Source organism: Ictalurus punctatus, chromosome 7 (assembly GCF_001660625.3).
Source record: "Ictalurus punctatus breed USDA103 chromosome 7, Coco_2.0, whole genome shotgun sequence".
NCBI classification, from domain to species: domain Eukaryota; kingdom Metazoa; phylum Chordata; class Actinopteri; order Siluriformes; family Ictaluridae; genus Ictalurus; species Ictalurus punctatus.
The window spans coordinates 26,134,210-26,149,296 of NC_030422.2; the positions used below are offsets into that span (position 1 = coordinate 26,134,210).

At 37.6% G+C, this 15,087-nt stretch overlaps 2 long non-coding RNA genes across 3 annotated transcripts; both read right to left on the reverse strand.

Annotated features, from left to right (window-relative positions):
* Positions 1-1,669: 1,669 nt before the first annotated feature.
* Positions 1,670-5,573, reverse strand: LOC128633020 (uncharacterized). The gene is made up of 4 exons (XR_008396707.1): positions 5,300-5,573; positions 2,803-2,919; positions 2,642-2,707; positions 1,670-2,488 (listed from the first exon to the last, which is right to left on the reverse strand). It is a non-coding gene; the product is annotated as an uncharacterized LOC128633020 (long non-coding RNA).
* A 7,843-nt stretch (positions 5,574-13,416) lies between these two features.
* LOC108267292 (uncharacterized) lies at positions 13,417-14,750 on the reverse strand. Of its 2 annotated transcripts, none has more exons than XR_008396700.1 (3): positions 14,698-14,750; positions 14,436-14,622; positions 13,417-13,883 (listed from the first exon to the last, which is right to left on the reverse strand). It is a non-coding gene; the product is annotated as an uncharacterized LOC108267292 (long non-coding RNA). The 2 variants fall into 2 exon arrangements; XR_001813052.2 differs by lacking the exon at positions 13,417-13,883 and adding an exon at positions 13,935-14,353.
* Positions 14,751-15,087: the final 337 nt, after the last annotated feature.

The following is a 15,087-nucleotide window of genomic DNA, read 5'->3' on the forward strand; positions in this document are numbered from 1 at the left end:
CTTGGAGGGACGGACTGTGGGATATTCATGTTGATGGTAAGTGGTCATATAATTGCTATGCCATTGCCACTGTGTGTGCTAAACACTGCATTTGTTAATATAACATCAGAGTTTTGATTTTGTATTTCAGTACGCCCTGTATGTGACCCTTGCAAAGCCCTTTGATTTTTCAGCTGTGAGTTTTTATCAATTTATGGTTATTTTTTTCAGCAAAAAAGACCGTAAACACAACTAAAATTTTATGATTAAGATTTTCAATTGTCATCGTTTATCATTCTGACATGCCTGTAATCAGGAGGTGGCGGTGCCATCAGTTACTACAGGCATTTCCTCTGGCAAGGTATGATACTCATAACTATAGTTTGGATGAAGATGTCCATTATGTGCATTCCCAGTATGCAGGTCATTTGTAATAAATAATAAATAATGTACACTGGAATTCTTTTTTACTGTTTTGTCACTTTTTCTTCAAAGTCAAGTCCAACAGTCAGTCACCAAACAAACAATCTTACTGGAGCTAAACATCATGGAGGTCACCCCATCTGTGCCAGACCTCATGGAGGTCACCCCAACACAGAGAATCCATGTATATACAGGGAATGTTTATGTATTGTTTGACTATTGTTTGTTTATGTAATTACCTTTCTTGTTTCATAAAAGTGTTTGAGCAGCACTTGACTAATTACATGATTATTGAAATGTCTTATCTTTTTGTACAAAGGACTCGGCGGTGATGAAACAGACTCTGCTTGCCTGTGAGTGGGTTGAGGAGAACAGACTCCACTTTGCTGGGAAAGTTCACTTACCACGGATCATGAGGATGAACGAGGATGATGCCTTGTTGGCCATCACAATGCAGGACCTGTTTATCAACGCTATTTTTTATGAAAGTGAAATGGACGAAGAGAAAATCCAGGATCCCTTCCTTTTCACCTTCGAGAGATTAGAGGACATGGAGTTTTTCATGCAGGAAATATACGATAAAAGAAATATTCATGTGTCTTGCCTGCACAACCCTCACTGCTAACAAGCTAATTAGTGGGGTAGATCTGTGAAAATATTGTTTTTACGTGGTTTTAGGTTTTGTAAAATGTTTTTTTTTTTTTAACCCATTAAAGTTTTGTAGGGAAAAAATGTGTTCTTGAAATCTAATATACTAAAATTTTATTTTGTATCTTTTATCATATTATATTTTTTTTTCCTAGAGTGAAGATTGATTTTTATATTAGATGTACATTTTGTTAATGAAGGTGAATAGAAATAAAATAAATTCAGCAACACTTGAGGGCAGTGGAGTATAGGACTAATAAATTGTAAATTAAGTAACACTCCCAGTCTACTACCAAATGTTCATGGAGTTGGTTGCCTTTCTACCAGTCTCAAAGCACGTGTCCTCTTGTTTTGTTCTTTAGTGTGACACGTGGCTAGGTTCAGACTACAAGACAAGTTGCTTATTACCATTTGATGAAGACAATCACATGTGGACTGAGTCCATTCAAAATTATATTCACATATTTCCATCTAAATTATATTCACAATGATACTCTTGTTGTACATGCATTCATTTTTCTTTCATGAGGGGGAGACCCGAAGTGTACATTTAAAAGCAACAAAAGAGATGACAAGCAGATAGGTCATCATTTTATTTATTTATTTTTTTTATCACACCTGCAAGGGTAACTCAGTTCCCATGTTTAAAAGCAAAGAGCATATTAGGAGCACACTTTATTACATTAATGAATCACATATGACTTAGGAAATTCACAAATAGCCTACATAACCTTAATACAGTGGGGAAAAAGAAAGTAGTCTAGTCATGCAGTTTGTCACAGAAACAGTGCAGAAAATTCAATTCATGAAATCATGAAAAATGTTAGAGATAAGGCAATATTAGCTATGCCAGCATCTCCAGTTCCATGCAAGTCTCATGGTTACTTTGACCTAACCTTCGTGCATTATCAATCAACATTTTTTCCCCATTAGGTAAGTTTGATCTAATGAAGGGCTTGCATTGACGTTAACAACCAGTAGATGGCGAAATGAGCCATAGAAGTGGAACTAGACTAGATCCATAAATTACTAGACTAGATCAATAGAGGTGGAGCTAGACGTCCAGCTCCATCTATTTGGCTCTGCAGTGAGCAGTAGTGATGGGAAGTTCGGACCATTTTACTGACTCGGGTCTTTGAATCTCCTTCAGCAAAATGAACAAATCTTTTTTCAAGTCATTTCTTTCATTTCAGCAGAATATAATTAAAATATTACATGTTAAATTCACCAACACATCTAGTACTTGCACAAACGTTGATCACATTTGGAATAAAATATAAAAATAGGCTATTGCAGCCAAGGCCAAATTATGAGAAACAGAAATGATTAATTAATAGCTTATCATTAGGTCTTCAGGCTATACAGTCTGTTAGTTCACCTCACCTCCCGATCCGAGTCGTTCTTTCTTTTGTCACGTCGCATTTCTCACGTCTGTTCCCTGGAAACAGAAATGATTAATTCAGCTCTCGAGTCTTCGGGTCAGAGTCGTTCGTTCATCACGTCACAGCTCCATGGGCTAAATGCAGTGTTCTCTGTTGCACTGGGAGCTGCTGTTATATAAAAGCTAGATGATGAAAAATAATGTAAAAACCTGAGACTCAGACAGACGCTTCAGCTTCTATCACTCTGTACGGTCTGTTGTCCTCGTCAGGGTCAGCTGTAAAATACACAATCATGAATACTTCAAATCAGCCTCTTATTAAATGTCAGGGTTTAATTTTATGGCTAATGAAGAACACTGTGAGTTCTTACTTCGAGCTCTGTAACACTTCACTGCCAGAATGATGGTCACCAGCACATACGGAGAGGCCGCTACTGCACTGCTGAGGAGCTTCAGTACCGACAGTGGAGCTTTTCTATCTGATAGAACTGCAGGGAAAAATACCATGGATAATAAAATAATTATATAATCATCATAATAATAGATTATAATTAGTCAAATATAAAGCATACATTTACAGATCATATATTTAAGTTTCATGTGAAGATATGAGTCTGAAAAGTTGTCTGTAACTTAATGTTTCTTTAACCACATACATTTAACTGAACATTAGGACAGTTATATTTGCTCTTTCCTACTGATAATGTAGAAGAAATAAAATAAACATCTAAATAAACACAAAATAAAAATCAGACTGGGTTTTGGACAGTGCTGTATTGTTTAGCATGAACTGATAGGCTAGTTGATGTCATTATTAACACCCAAAGTGAAACATCCTTCAATAGAAAATATTTGAACCAGTGGAATACATTTTATTATTTCATTTAACACTTAATGCAGTAATAATAAAAGAATAGACATATTGCCATTAGTATTATTTATTATTGAATAAACCTGGGACATTTTCATGTTCAGCATTTTGCAGCACATTGAGTCAGCAAATAAATAAAAATCACATCTTTAGTCTTCATCGACTGCATTTCACATCATCATCTCAAAGTCCAACATCTTTACTGCATATCACACTTTGTATGCATATTGTGCAGCTCTAATCTACACCAGTACTGAGTGCTGAGGTGAACCTGAGGTTAATGAGTACTGAAGAGATGATCACACTCACCTGATACAGTCAGTGTAACAGCATCACTGGTGTGTGAGGAGTGTGAGCCTCCTCTCTCTCTTCCTCTACAGGTGTATTTACCTGCATGAGATGTTTCAGCACTACTGATTCTGTACTCCTGTTCACTACTGACACCAGAGCCATCTTTATTCCAGCTGTAGATCCAGTCAGAGTCCTCTTCATCCTGTATGTCACATCTGAGAGTGACAGTCTCTCCTCTGTACACCTGTTCATCAGGATTTATGGACACCACAGGTTTTGGGAGCGCTGTACAAAGATAATAAAATATTTCCTGAAATAATTAGTATGCTTTTGATTGATTGGTTTTCATGAGTGTATAGAGTTTAGAAGATTTTGGAAAAGAATGTAACATTACACATGTAAATGTTTTGGACAAGTTATAACCACTTGCACCAAAAAGTCCAATGTCTTCTACAGATCCTGATTATAATTATTTGGTGTTGTGTTAGATGTATTTATAGTAAAGTATTATTCAGATTTGTTTAATAAAATGAACAGGTGATTGATATTTTTAATATAAATGATTGTTGTTGTTTTTTTAATCCATTTAATTGCCATCACATTTTATTCTGTATAATTCCATGTTTTGGTCATTGATAAGGAAGCAGAGTGGAGCAAAAGAAAAAAAATCCTACAATTACTCGAGATCCTGATGTGATCTGGCTCAAGGTCTCTTATGTATGATTTCCAAAGTGATTAGTCAGCACTTATAGAGACAAAGCAGGTGATTTATTTACAGCTTTAAGGCCTCTGGTATCAGACTCAGTACTCAGAGAGTGGACTGATACACACAAAGACACACACACACTCTCTCATTGAAATATTTGCACATTCTTGCATTTTTTGCTGCTACTGTATAAATAAAAAAATATATAGTATCTAATTTTTATCACTATATACACTGTATATACACTTTACCTGGCTGCTACCACTATAACTGCTATGTCCGTGTTTGGAATAAGCTAATCTGCTGAATACTAAGTCATAGCATGTTATGTTTACATTTAAAGAATTTTTACATTATATTGTTACTCCTTGGCATCTATCTTTTGCACTACCTGTTATATCAGAAACTTTCACACTAAAACTGGGTACTGTTCGGCTGTACTGTACTGTCCTGTGTTGTTAGCACACGTCTGCACGTGCACTTTATGTAGAATGTTTGTAGATCTTATTTAGTTCTGTGTCGTCTCATGTGGTTAGTGTGGTGTTTTATGTAGAACCATGGTCCTAGAGGAACGTTGTTTCGTTTCACTGTGTACTGTACCAGCTGTATCTGACTGAAATGATAATAAAGCTACTTGAACATGCTGTACATTCTTTCTATATTGATCATACTTTAATATTCTGTAGTGAGTGTTTCAGCACTAATGTCTGTGTTTCAGTTACAGTTATAAACACCATTATGAGTCTGATTAACATGAGTGCTGTGTAATTATAATTTCCATCTTTCTCCTACCATGAGATTTATTATCCCTACATAACACTGATATCTGATCGTCTGTGTCTCTTATAACAGAGATTCTCTTCCTGATGAACACACAGTCAGCAGTACTTTAATTTAACTTTTGCTCTCATTGCTCATGAATGACAGGCTTTATAAATATCTAAAATATAATAAGAAATAACTTAAAACATGCAGTGAAAGAGTAGAAACCATGACGTACCTCTAACTGTAACTGTAACTGGATCACTGAGCTCTGAGTCGTAGTTTCCTCTGCGTGCTTTACACTGATACACTGTTTCTCCTGCATTAGAGACTGTATCATGGAGTGTGTCGGTGTCTTCAGCTACTTGGACTCGATCTTTGTACCAGAGAAAAGTCCATCCATTAGACAGCAGATTACAGTTCAGAGTAACTCTGTCTCCAGTGTAGACGGAGCTCTGAGGACTCACTCTCACAGTCGGTTTGGGTTTTTCTGTTGATATGAAATGATGATGATATTAAAGTTTGCCTCTTTACATTATAAGCAATAGTTTTATCACTTTAATCATATGATTTATGTCTATGGCTGTGGCTCAGGTGGTAACACACCGAAGTTTAATAGAACTGGTTTAAACACTGCTGGAAAAGTCAAAAAGCAAACAGACACTGTCAATGTAAATAACTTAAATTCTGCATGACAATGTGCAAACAATCTTCTCCACCTTAATACAAATCCAACATGTACACAACATAGGCAATAAAATATGTATAAATCACCTTGAGCTTGTCCGACTCGGATAAGTCAAATAAGCACTAAAAAGGGAAGAGGAACAGAGAATATGATGTAACGCTGACTTGATTCTTTTCTTTAAGAAGACAAATGAGAACAATGTCATATACTGCAAAAAATCTATATTTAGTTTCACTTCAGCTATAAGAAATGCAATATATCGACCTGTTTCAATAATGAATGGAGTTTAGAAAAAGTTATTTTCACTCAGGTCACTATGCTGCTCATTACTGTCTCATGTTTAATCTGATCCACATCTGATAATCTGAAGCTGGATTACACACTTCCTTCTCTGTGTCTCACATGAGAAAGGCGCTCCTCTGCACTAAAGCTATGGTGTAATACATACAGCCTGCAGGATGATGTCATATGAGGAAAAACCTGAGCTCAGTAGCACATACAGGCTAATGAACACACACAGTTTAGGATGATCAGTGTAAATTGTTATTTTGTCTTCTGGGAAACTTGTAAGTATCTTATTTAGCGTCTGAAGGGCAGTACTAAATGGAAAAAATAAGATCTTTAAACAAAAACAACAACTTACAGTGATCATCCTGTTCAAAAGTTTACACCCCCTGAATCTTAATGTATCGTGTTGCCTTCTTGAGCATCAGTGAATGTTTTGCACCTTATGTAATAGTCGTGTACGAGTCCCTCAGTTGTCCTCTGTGTGAAAAGTCAGATCTGAACATCATATAGCCTGTGTTGGAAAGGACTAAAATATACAGAAAATGCTAGAAAAGCAAAGAATGTGCAGGACCTGGAGGATTTTTCTGAAGAACAGGGGGCAGTTTAACTGCTCAGGACAAACAAGGGACTCGTGAACAACTCTCACAAAACAAACACAGTCGTGGATCATCCAGGTAACGACACAGTATTAAGAATCAAGGGTGTGTAAACTTTTGAACAGGGCAATTTTTCTAAACTCAGCTATTATCTTGTGGACTATATGTAAACATATGTTATGTGAAACAGCTTATTCAGGACAGGACTAAATAAACAACAACATGGGACTTTTATGATCAATCTTATTTTGTTAAAAGTATTAAGATATTGCAGATTCAGCCAGGGGTATGTAAACTTCTGACCGCAACTGTATGTTCTCTATATGTCTTTTCTTTACAAAATAAATATATTTGTTTATCTTATTTTGTTATTTGTTAATAAATATTCATATTGTATTGTGTTCATATTGTATTTTTTAATTGTTTATAAAAGTCCTTGATGTTTTTAAGTGTTTGAATTTTTGTGTGCATGAGTTGGTAGCTGTGTTTGTGTGAGAATTTGTTTTTGCCTTTAAATATACTGTAAATATATTTACTTGTTATTATGTTGTTTTTAAAAGTGTGTTGTTAATAAATGTTCATATTGTAGTGTATTTGTTAATGTTTAATAAAAGCCCTTAATCTTATTAAATGGTTGAATCTGAGTTTCCCTACTAAAATGAAGTACATTTAGCAGTTTCTGGGCCACATCTGGCCCAGTGACCAAGCCGACTCTCAGCCAGATCTGTCTTACAGTGTCTGGGGCAGACCCGGGCCAAATAAAACAATATAATTCACTTTACGGTGTCTGGGCCGGATCTGGGCCTGAGGAAATTGTGTGTGTCGGTTTGCAGTGTGTGGGCCGGATCTGGGCTGGAGGAAATTGTGTGTGTCGGTTTGCAGTGTGTGGGCCTGAGGAAATTGTGTGTGTTGGTTTGCAGTGTGTGGGCCGGATCTGGGCCTGAGGAAATTGTGTGTGTCGGTTTGCAGTGTGTGGGCCGGATCTGGGCCTGAGGAAATTGTGTGTGTCGGTTTGCAGTGTGTGGGCCAGTTTTGGGCCGGGGACCCAGGCGTATACTGGACTAGAACTAAAGCAAGTATGTAGCCAACAAGTGGGCCAGACAAATTTTGCTATCTGGGTGAGAGACGGAGATTTAACAATGTCATGGATAAGGAGACGCGCCCTTCGTCCCTATTCGTCCCAATGTGAATGTTTTTAGAATGTAAGACGAATGTAATGCAAGATGTTTTACATGTAAAATAGTCCACGTTATTACAGCCTAGTTCTCTGTTCAAAGTAGTTATAGTGTTCAGAAACATTTCATATTATTCATGTTCAATACCTGTCCATTATATACTTTTATAAAAGTCATAAAAGTTTTTTTTTAAAACCATGAAAGTTATGAAAAGTAATAAAAAAGTACAAAAACACAAAAGCAAAAAAATTATTTCTATTTATTGATCTATCTATCTATCTATCAAAAACAGATTATATATATATATATATATATATATATATATATATATATATATATATATATATATATATATATATATATATATATATATATATAATAGATCATCATTATACATGGTCCCCTCTAATATGGAGGGGGGATGGGGGGCATGCAATAGATATTGAATCTAATGTAGCAGGTACTGAATCTAATGCAGTAGAGCTGTCACAGTATGCCTTTTCAGATGCAGCTGCAGTTCTTACCACACACATACGCTCACGCACAACATATCAACACTATCTTTTATTTATTTATTTAAAAGTAACAAAATAACACTTTGATCATATATTCTTCCTTTCATACCTTATAAGAAACAGAAAATGTTCATCCATGATAAAAGCCCACAAAAATATCACGAACGAAAATCTGATTCATGCTCAGAAAAAACTCCACGTCACCTCAGACACTCTACAACCCCAAATAACACACAAATCCTGAAGATGGCAGATTTTAGATTCTACACATATGCACTAAAATGGACCAAAAGGTCACTGCAGTCTGTAGCGTAATGACACATTGGATTTTATCCACTAGGTACTGCATGTTGTAACACGCATGCGCCAACGGCAGACACAGATCATTAATACTGCAGACACAGTACGTCACTGTTATCCATCTATGGTTAGGGTTGGGGTTAGAGTTAAACTTAGAACATCCAGTACATAGTATATCTAATCTAATGTCATTACACTACAGGATGCAGTGAGGACACACCCAATTAACAGCAATGCACATAAACTATGCTGAAAATAAAAAATATTTAGTCCCCTGTGACACCATTGGAACAGCAGGCCAAGTTATTGTTATTGCTGCAGACTGAAGACATTTGGGTTTGAGATCAAAAGATGAAAAGGAGAAGAGAGGTTAGAATTTCAGCTTCTCTTTCCTGGTATTTATATGTAGACGTGTTAAACGACATAGAATATAGCACATTTCTTTCAGACCACCCAATTGGTAGATACTAGGAAATAAAAACTGAAATCCTAAACTCTTGTCTCATATCCATCTTTTGATCGCAAACTCAAATGTCTTTGGTGTACAGAAGAAACAAATGAATAGGCCTTGCCGTTCCAATAGTTTCAGAGGGGACTGTACTGTACACTCCCACTGATATCATTATTAATGCAACTAATTAATACTATTCTATATATAAATGTAACCTTTACCTTAACCTCAGTAACCAAATAAAAAAAAAAGTTCTCACATGGGCTCAACTCAAATGAACTAACTCACACAACTGATATGGATGTACACTGATCCAACAATCATATCAGAGACTCTTACGAAAATGTTCTAATCACATATTAACCTCATCACACAGATCATTAGACTTCATCTGAACATATTGTTTTAAACCACCACTCACTCTAATGAAGACACAAAGAAAACATTTACTCACAGATCATCACACGGAGTGGACGGAGCTCCATCCTGTCACACTGAGGAAGGACTGACTGATCAGTAGTCTGTGTTAAAGCCACTACACTTCCTGTGTTCAAGCCACTACACTTCCTGTGTTCTTACACACAGAGAGAAAGAGAGAAAGACTTCCGTTCTGGTCAAAGTTGATCTGCTCTTTTCAGGTGAACCCAGAAATTATAACAACAATTTGCAGAACATAACTTTATTCAACTCCTGAACTTGTACAGTTCCTCTGCTTCTTCACTCAGGTTCATGATTGATCTCAACAAGAGATCCAGTGGACCTTTCTGGAAATATTTTTATCTCATTTGATTGAGTAAGCAAGCTAACTCTTTTAAAAGAATGAGGTCTTTCCTAAATCAAGAAATTTTTCTATTCTGTCAGATTTACTTCAGGTTTTGGGTTTGATGCATTCCATAAAGATCAGAAAAGTTCACTGGACATGATGTCAGAACCTCCTCTGAAGCTGGGAGGCAGGGCTTCTGCTAGTCACAAAATGGGGTTCTTAAATGTACAACCTAGATGTGATTAGTGAAAGGGATTCTAAGACTTTTTTCCAAGACAGATTTTTCCAATAAATCTGCACGTATTTTCATCCATTTTATTTGTATATAATAATAATAATAATAATAATAATAATAATAATAATAATAATAATGATGATAATAATAATTCCTTAGATCAATACAGCGCTTTTCTAGGCACTCAAAGCACTTTACATTGAACGGGCGGGTGGGGTTGGGGGGTCTTCTCAACCACCACCAGTGTGTATGATGTGACAGAACACCCACTACACACCATCCATTGGTGGAGAGGAGAGGAGAGTGATGTAGCTAATTCAGAGATGGAGATTATTAGGGTGTCATGATAGATAAGGGCCAATGAGGGAATTTCACCGGGACACCAGGGTTACACCCCTACTCCTTACAAGAAGTGTCCTGGGATTTTTAATGACCGTAGTGAACCAGGACCTTGAGCTCACTGAGTGCTGTTAGTGTTTACCACAGAAACTAGAGTGAGAACATGCAGGTGTGGCGGTTTTAATTTTGGCATTACTGAGAATGTGAATGACAGCATTTCCTCACCTCTCACACAGCTCAACTAGAACAGAAACCAAACCACAAATGTTTCATGTCTTAACTGCAAATCATTTAAAATGTGTAATCATTAAAATCATTTAAAATCACATATCTTGTTTATCACATATCATGGATAAACAATTGCAGACAAAACCCAGGTTTATATAAAAATATCTTTGTTAAATATAGGTGTGCACCAATTATTGGCACCCTTTAAGTTGATACTTTGTGCTACCTCCTTTGACAAGATAACAGACAAGAGTCTTCTCTTATAATGCCTGATGAGGTTGGAGAATACATGGCAAGGGATCTGAGACCGTTCCTCCATACAGAATCTCTCCAGATCCTTCAAACGCTGGCGGACTCTCCTCTTCAGTTCACCCCACAGGTTTTTTTTTTTATTATTTTTTTATTATTTTTTTTTTATGTATGTTTTGGATCATTGTCTTGCTGTAAGATCCAAACACAGCCCATTTGAAGCTTTCTGGCAGAGGCAGTCAGGTTTTCATTCAATGTTTCTTGATATTTGATAGAGTCCATTATGCCATGTATCCTAACTAAATGTCCAGGTTCTCTGTCAGAAAAACAGCCCCAAAACATTAAAGAGCCACCACCATATTTAACCGTGGGCATGAGGTACTTTTCCATAAGTCTAGCTCTCGGTGTGCGCCAAAACCACCTCTGGTGTTTATTACCAAAAAGCTCTATTTTGGTTTCATCTGACCATAGAACCCGATCCCATTTGAAGTTCCAGTCGTGTCTGGAAAACTGAAGACGCTTGAGTTTGTTTTTTGATGAGAGTAGAGGCTTTTTTCTTGAAACCCTTCCAAACAACCTGTGGTGATGTAGGTGACTTCGGATTGTAGTTTTGGAGACATTCTGACCCCAAAGACGCAACTAACTTCTGCAATTCTCCAGCTGTAATCCCTCATTATTTCACTTACAAATAAGCAGATAAGAGGTCTAGAATTTATTACAAGTGCATTTGGAATCTTAATATGAAGTCCAAAGGGCTGTCACTGGCAGTGGGGTGAGCCATCATTAGGCTGAAAAATCAAAACAAACCCATTAGAGAGATATACAGAACTGTGGTGGATGACAGAAAAATTCTTTCTCTTGTGAAGAAAAACCCTGTCCAGCAGGTAAGAGTATCTGTCACAGTCAGGACTTTAGCAAGGTGAACATATGGGGTTTACCACAGGGTGTAAACCATAGAGCCTCAAAAGCAGGAAGATCAAATCAGAGTTTGGTAAAACATTTTAAAATGCCCACACATTTCTGGAACAGCTTATAGAGAGATGAGACAAAGATCAACTTGGGAATGTTGGGAAGAGAAGAACATGGAGAAGGAAAGGAACTGCTCATGATCTAAAGCATACATCTTATGGCGTGGATGTGTATGGCTGCCAGTGGAACTGCATCCCTTGTATTTATTGATGTGACTGCTGACAAAAGCACCAGGATGAAGTCTGTGTATAGGCATGTTAAAGTCTTTTAGGGTTAAATTATCTGCTCAGATTCAACCAAATGCCTCAAAACTCATTGTACGGTACTTCACATTGCAGATGGTCAATGTCCTAAAGCATACTTCTCATAGCAACCCAATTTTTTAAAAAAGGCAAACAAGTGGAATATTCTAAAATGGGCAAGTCACCTGACCTGAAACTAATTTAGCATTCATTTCAGTTCATGAAGGCAAAACACCACTAGAATAAGCAGGAAGTGAAGACAGCTGTAATTAAGATCTGGTAGAGCATCATAAAGGAAGAAACCCAGCATCTGGTTATGCCTATGGTTTCCAGACAGTCATAGACAAGTCTGCAAAGGTTTTGCAACCAAGTATGATAATTTATGACAGTTTGTCCAAATACTTTTGGCCACTTAAAATTAGGAGGATTGCATATAGAAGTTAATTCAATGTGGATGTTAATAACCTCAAATTAAAGTTGAGTCTGTACTTTGAGCTCTTTTGTTTATCCACCCATCCCAGGATATACCGCTTATCCTTTTCAGGGTCACAGGGAACCTGGAACCTATCCCATGGAGCATGGGGCACAGGCAGGGCACACCCTGGACATGGTGCCAGTCCATCTAAGGATACACTCACTCTTTCACTCACACTCACACACACACACACAAACAACTCAGCCTACCATGCATGTCTTTGGACTGGGGGAGGAAACCAGAGTACCCAGAGGAAACCCCTGCAGCACGGGGAGGAAATGCAAACTCTACACACAGGGCCACAGTGGGAATCGAACCCCTGACCCTGTGAGGCAAACATGCTAACCACTAAGCCACAGTGTGCCTCTTTTAGCTATTTCAACTCCAATACTCTGTGCTAGACAGCTAAAATTATTTTGTGAATGTCTATTTGTAGTCAGTGTAGTCATTAACATGTTTGACTGGACACCTGATTGCATTTAAACAAACCTCAATAACAATATATAAGTTGATGTCTGTAGTGTGATTCAATGTAAAAGCTCCTTCTGCTGGTGAGAGACTGAACTGCAGCTGAGGTCCACTCAGTCATATTCTTAAACAACTCAAGAATCATAATTTGCCTGCCTGCTTTTTAAATATTTTTTGGGGGAAATGTTCATTAAAATGTGTTGTTTTCAGATCACTAGTGCATCCCAAAGTACAGCTGCTGTTGCAACGTGAGAAATTAAAAGACCTTGCACAGAAAAGAGTCAGCTCCTCCAACGTCTACTCCAATTTCAGATGATTCAGATAACACGGACAACTGACTTGCTTGAAGACACAGAGCAGTGATGAGCAAGGAAGAGAGTGGTAAGTAGTGTTTTAATCTCCTTGTAGCAATGTGGCTCGTTTGTTCATGCTGTACCAACTACACCACCCCGAGAAAATGGGGAAAAGAACCCAAATAAAAGACATGCATGTACATTCCACTTAGAACAGGCAAGGGTTTCCATACAAGAATACAATTTATTTTAAAGTTAAAAAGACTGCCCAAGAATTATTTTAAAAAAGGAGCAGCCAACACAATCAAGCACTGGCTAAATAAAACAGACACAAGAGAAAGTTAACAATAATCATAGGAGGACTGAGGCTTCCTGTATGTAGGGCAGGCTAGTACAACCGCACCAGCTATACAAAAAGGGAAAAGCACCCCATTAATCAGAATCATACCCACAATTCACTGCAATGAACACAACAGTAATAACCCTTAATTAGATAAAGCCTGAAGTGCAGCCAAGAATTTCCCCCAGCCTCAGGAAGCACTCAGCTCCTACAAGGAGAAAACAAAAACACAATTACACTACGTTCAAAGCAGACAAACAAAAGAATAAAACAAAGACAAACATACCGTCATGAAAACAGAAAACCTTGAGCTCAAACTGATTATAGGTAGCAAGTTCACCAAGACTGACCAAAACCACTAGTACCACATAGCAGTATCAACATAACTGAAAGACTGTTACAACACAGTTGAATTAAAGAAAACTGATCTTAATGACAGTAACCAACACAAAAAGAACAGAACAAAATCAAAAGCACAAATAAACAGAGGAAAAAAGGCAAAACAAACTGAAGCAGCAAATTCAAACAAGTGGTCAATCAGCCCCAAAGCAGAATCAAGCAGCAACAAAGCAGCAGAGCAAAACAGCAGCAACGTGGCTCCACGAATGAGGGGGAGGCGCTATACCGATATGACCACATCTCACTCAGCCCGCCTTAACGCATGCAAAACCGAGGACCCTAAGAACAGGTGTTACAACCTCAATTAGGAATGCATGCAATAGAGTTTAGCTCGAGTAATAGAACTAAAAGATTTACCTACCATGATCCGATGACATGATACTCACGATGGAACATCCGAAAATCATAGTTGTGACGGCAACAGCTGGTGCTCCGACCGGAGCTACGTTAAACTACCATGCTACACAGTTGGAAGCCCTGACGGCACGCCACACTGAGAGTAAGCAGCACATCACACTCACACACAGTCTCGATCGCCCGACGTCACACTAAACAAACAAATCTCATGGTAAATGCACAACGCTAGCATCAAAGAGCTAAGCGACAAAGCTAAATCCACATACCTCTGTAGTCCGTAGCAACGAAAGGAAGGGGCGGGTTTTCGACCATGACGCATTCTGAGGGGCCTTAATGACCACTTATATACTATGGTAGGGAGCGAGCCCAAGCTGACTTATTTCCAATTAAAGTGGCTATCGTGAATACACGTCTGTGTAGCTCTCTTCACTGTTAAGTTGTTCACGGGAACTGACCTGGTATTCTACTATTATGTGTTTTCTTAATATTATATCTGTTATTTATCTGACCTTTGCCTGGTCTGAGTCAGGGAAATAAAACAAAGCAAAGCTGGGAAATGACATGATTTCTGTTGAAAATTGAAAAAGTCTTAGAACACAGCAGGAATAATTAGTAGAAAGATATGTGCATTTACACAAATAACTTAATCGTAACAG